Source organism: Pinus tabuliformis, chromosome 3_2, assembly GCF_031772625.1.
Source record: "Pinus tabuliformis cultivar Carrire ecotype Pingquan chromosome 3_2, CPIR1, whole genome shotgun sequence".
Classification (NCBI taxonomy): Eukaryota; Viridiplantae; Streptophyta; class Pinopsida; order Pinales; family Pinaceae; genus Pinus; species Pinus tabuliformis.
Window position 1 is genome coordinate 41,971,386 of NC_142302.1, and position 5,621 is coordinate 41,977,006.

Below are 5,621 nucleotides of genomic sequence, written 5' to 3' on the forward strand. Positions count from 1 at the left end.
CTTACATGTGATAGAACATATCCAACCATCCACAATTTGACAATAGAGAAGCTCCAAGATAAGATAAACCGAATCAACACATCAAAATTCATTCATAAAGCTCCAATTTATCCTCTAAGAAAAAGTGTGAAATTCTCAAGAGAGAGAAGAGATCCAATCCAAAGTGATGATGAACAAATGAACTCTTCTCACTTGTATTTATACACTAATGAGGAGTTCGAATTAGTCTCCTTGGCCTACATAAGCCCAAAAAATAAAATAATGTGCTAATAATCCAACTTTTGGTGACAAGCCCACCAAACTAGCTCACAAATGAAAGAATAATCCTCTCAAGAGGTCAAATAATAATCTATGCATGTCGTAGGGCCCTCTAAGAGTCCTGATGAGGTTCATGAGTGCCATAATAAAAATTAGGACCCTAAAAAATGATGGACAAGGGGTCGGCCCCTTTTTCTCCAAACAATAAACTTCTTGTGCTCCCAATGGGTGTGGGTGCACAATAATAACCTCATGGGTCTCTGAATGAGATGAAGATGCCTGTAGATCGTCTGCAAGGGCTTTGATATTGGTGTAGGGGATGCCACATCATCCTACAAGTCCCGGGTCAGCTGCCAAGTGCATGGTAGATCTGTGGGGTCAGCTAGGCAAATGTGAACTAGGTGCATCTTCCTCATCCAGTAAGAGTATCTCGAGCATCTTTGGCCATCCTCGGGGATCCATGCCTAGAAGTGTCCATGATAAGCAAACTACAATACTCAATTTCCAATTGACAAGGAATTGCTTTAGGTTCGGGAGGGCCACCTTCAAACATACGATCATGGCAGATGAGGGACCACATGGCTGGCCCAGGTGGTGGAGAAATGGCACAATGAGCTAGTTGACTGCAAGGGGTTTTTGGCTGCCGACTGAGGACCATCTTGGAGAAAAAAATTCTCCTCGGGATATCACCCATAAAATGGTGGGTAACAGGGCCATTAGGTACAGGTTCACAAGGGTCTGGAGGATTGCAAGCTTTTGGGATGACAAGTTGATAGGTTATAGGGACACATGGCACTAGATCCCCGAGTACAAGTTCAACGTAGACAATAGGGGCATCATCATCACGGATACTGATTACTGAGGAGGATATACCCATCCTAGTGTAGGAGGCTACATTAGGGAAGAGGAGGCCTAAATGGCTTCATGATACCTTGCAGGAAGCCCAAGAGATAGTGGGAAAGCCCAAGTGGTTAGTTAGAGAGAGCATACCACTAGAGTGATTTGATAGCTATTTGGCTATGGTGAGTAGCATTGTGGAGACCGAGCCATCTAGCTATGAGGAGGCTGTAGGCCAACAGGTCTTAAGGGATGCCATGGTGGAAGAGTATGCTTCCATCATGAAGAATGATGTGTGGGAGATAGTGCCAAGACTTGAGGGGAAGTCAGTGGTGACTTCCAGGTGGCTCTACAAGATCAAGCATGTTGTAGATGACAACATTGAGAAGTTCAAAGCTCGATTTGTGGCATAGGGTTTCTTATAGGTAGAGGGAGTTGACTATGACGAGACCTTCACACCAATGGCTTGATACACTTTGATTAGAGCAATGATCTCCATTGCAACAAAGATGGGTTGGAAGATGCACTAGATGGATGTGAAGACTGCTTTTCTCAATGGGATCATACATGAGGAGGTATTTATCTAGCAACCACAGGGCTTTGAGGTGCATGGGAGAGAATCCCATGTATGCAGGTTGAAGAAAGCCTTGTATGGGCTAAAGTAGGCACTGAGAGCATGGTATTTGCAGATTGATTCCTACTTGCAGCAGATGGGTTTCAAGAAGAGTGATGCGGATCCAAACATATATTACATTGTGGTTGGCGAGGATCCACTCATTCTTGTATTGTATGTAGATGATTTATTTATTACAGGAGAGGAGAAACTCATTGAGCACTGCAAGAGAGACCTTGCTTTAGAGTTCAAGACGACTGATATAGGGCAGATGCACTATTTTCTAGGGTTGGAGGTTTGGCAGGAGGATGGGCATATATTTCTGGGGTAGGGAAAGTGTTGAATTTCCACGATCTTGGGTCTAGGTTAGAATCTTAAAATCTTTGATGCTACCAAACCAAGAATCTCAACAAGAACTACTTTTCACAGCGGAAAATATAAAGCAGTAAATCATATATGCACAAGTATACACAATTTTTAACAAATATTGTACAATAATGTACAACCCAATCTTCATTATATTAAATCAATCTGAATAATACAACAGTCTATGACATACAAGATACAATGACAAACATGCTACGCAGACTCTATGTTGTATCTTGTCTTGATGGTCCTTTGCTTTTGTACTGCTCTCTATCTCCCCCTTAGTCCTTCAAAGGACAACACATAGAGACTCCAGGAGGGCTGGCACCTAACACTTCTGCAAGTCACTTTTGCTGCATGTACATGGGCTGATCCAATCTACTCTCTAGGCTGGCCAATACGTGAGCTCCAATCTACCTTCTAGTAGCCTCTTTCGTTGATCAAAGAGCTACTCATAAGGCTCCAAACTTCACCCGATCTTCAACTATCTTCGTCACTTCAAGGCAGCTAGTCTAGCGCTACTTTGGGTAGCCAACACACTGCCCTCCACCAGATCAATGGCACCCAATCCTTCACTGCAAGTTCTTCTCCTAGGATAGACTTTTGACCTCCACGAAAAGTCCTCCAAATGGAACCCACAGGCTTCTAAACAAACTGATCCAAAACTGACCCTAAAACACAGATCCAACACAAGACAAACTCATCTCCAACTCTGTTGTACCACGATGTCCTTGACTATTCCTGGTTAGGGCACTTGCACACTACAACAAACCCTGTAACATCACCCAAACAACCCTTAATAATTGTGGCCTCACCTAGGAAGGCTCCCATATTTATGTATTGTTGTTCTGGGCATGAATCTGCTCCAAAACACACCCATGCATGCACTTTTCTGTGGTGGTAAGTCTTGCGGCCTACCACAACAACCCCTGTACCTGCAGTCCACACAAAACAAGTTTTCCTTACCTCATTTCTGCCACAACAGACCTGCGTTAGCCCCTCTTCTAACTCGACCCTCCTACAGGATGAGACAACCTTCCACCTAGCCATAAAAAGGCTCCCAAACAACCCTTATCCTCTTTGTTGTTCTGCCTCTTCTCCTGCGACCAAACAAAGGTCTCTTCTCCCTCCAACGAGCTGCCTTTTCCTCTTCTATGCTGCCCTTGTGTTGCACAAATGGATGAGGAATAATGTCATCCATCACCTCCTATATATACACATAGAGAGGGATCTCAAAACGTCATCATAGGGCTTGTACAACTATCACATGCCTTCTTAACACCAAGCTGACCTAGACTCCTCCTATGCAAACCCAACCATAAACTTCAAAAATGCATATCTCACTAAGGACAACCAGGAATTCAACGATTCTTGAAGCATTGGATTCTCCTTTTCGCCCTCTATTATCTCATCCCATCACATATCCAAAGTGCTCCATGGAATTTCCCCCAAATCACGATGGGTGCAAAACCCCATGCTTGGGTTCCAAGCGCTTTTCCGTCCAATCCCCAAACCCTAGGCCTTGGAGTACCTCCCAAGCTACTCAAAAATCAATAGAAAGTACATAGGGGATATACTAAGGAGATTTCATATTGAGGATTGCAGGCCCATGGCCACACCTATGATTACCAACTGGAAGAAGTTACATGCTTTTGATTCCGAGTTGTTAGATCCCACTTTATATCGCCAGTTGATTGGTTCATTGATGTATTTTGTCAATACTAGACCAGATATTTGTTTCGCAGTCAATACATTGAGTCAGTTCATGGTGGAGCCTAGGAGGGTGCATTGGTTGGTTGCGAAACATGTGCTGCAGTTCTTGCGGGGTACAATGGATTATGGATTGGACTATATCCAGGGGAGTGGAGTCAGGTTGACTGGATACACATACTCAAATTGGGTAGGCCGTGCTAGTGACAGGAAGAGCACATCAAGATGCCATTTCATGTTGGGTTCGGCTGTATTGTCATGGCTCAACAGTAAACAAATATTAGTGGCATTGAATTCTGTAGAGTTGGAGTATATGGTAGCTAGTCAGGCCAGTTGTGAGGCTCTTTGGTTTCATAAGATGTTGTATGGCTTATTTGGTGAGCAACTGAGACCAACAATGATCTACTGTGATAATTAGAGTTGTATTAAACTCATGGAGAAACTAGTATTTCATGACAAGTCAAAGCATATCTAGATCATATAGCAATTCATCGGGGATTATGTTCAGAGAGGAGCAATGAAGCTAGAGTATATATCTACTGATGAGTAGGTGGCCGACATTCTCACCAAGTCCTTGCCAAGGGGCAAGCATGTTTATTTCAAAGACAAGATGGGAGTGGTGAGAAACACTTTCCTTGGTAAGAGGGAGTGTTAGAAAAGGAGTACCAAGGACAAGTTTTCCTAAGGTTTGGTGTCTAGCCTAGGAAAGAGTGTCCTAATGTGACCCCTTTTACTTAACTTTATGGGAAATAAAGTTAAAGTGAGTTTATAAAGTATAAAGTCATAAAGTGACTTTAAGAGAAATAAAGTCATAAAGTGACTTTATAAACATAAAGTAACTTTAAGTCATAAAGTGACTTTATAAACATAAAGTCATAAAGTACCTTTTGAGTAATTAATGAAAAGGGGACTAAGGGGAAAAGGTGTCTCATGGGTCAATGAGAGATTAGATCTCCACCCTTGATCTAATTGGCTAAGATCTAATCTCAGCCATTAGATCTTAGGGTTAGGTCTCTCTTCTTAATGAGAGAACAAAAGGGAAAAAGGAAAGGGGAGAAGGCACCATTTTGCACATTTCTTCATGAGAGTTGGAGAAGAGAAGTAAAAGAGGTTGAGAGGAAAAAGGAGCAGCAGTAGAAGAGCAGGTACATCAACAAGATTTACAAGGTAGAGTCTGGCACAAATTTTGAGAGGCTCAATGCACTTATTGTTGGAGCCTGTGTACTAGAATAAAGGGCCTAACATGCATTAAATGTTGTAGGGGCACAAACTGAGGAAACCTAAGCTCATTTTTTGAGGCTGACTAAGTGCAAATTTTGAGGCAGCTTAAATAGAATTTTTTGGGTCTGTCAGAGTTGTTTTTGAAGCAGCTTGAGTGAATTTTTCGAGGGTCTATCAGCATATATTCGAGAAAATTCAGCATATTCTCTGAGGAAATTCTAGGCATGAATTTCAAGGGAGATAAGTGAATTTAATGTTGTTATTTTCATGCTATAAATTCTCTGATAAAGAAATAAAATAATCATCTCTCTCAATGGTTTTCCCTTCAAGGTTTTTTCAAGGTCATTAGACTTGTTACTGCTCAAACTAGCAGGGATCCTAGGAGGGGATCCTACAGAATAGCTACTAGGTCAAGGGGCAACAGTGGAGCAATATCCCACTATCACCTCAGCTAAGGTTCCTTGCTCTTTGCAGACTTTCATCGATGGGAGGATACCCGGTATAGGGGAATCACTAGGAAGGATGGATCTATAAATGGATAGAGAGCGATTCCCAAGGCCTATTCACAAGAGAGGCTCAATTAGATAGCTTTCTTGCTTCAAAAGAAAGGTGGTAG

The 5,621-nt window shown here is 42.3% G+C and overlaps 1 pseudogene; it reads left to right on the plus strand.

The window, feature by feature from the left end:
• Positions 1–3,683: 3,683 nt before the first annotated feature.
• Positions 3,684–4,202, plus strand: LOC149179723 (secreted RxLR effector protein 161 pseudogene; annotated as a pseudogene).
• The last annotated feature ends 1,419 nt before the right edge of the window (positions 4,203–5,621 follow it).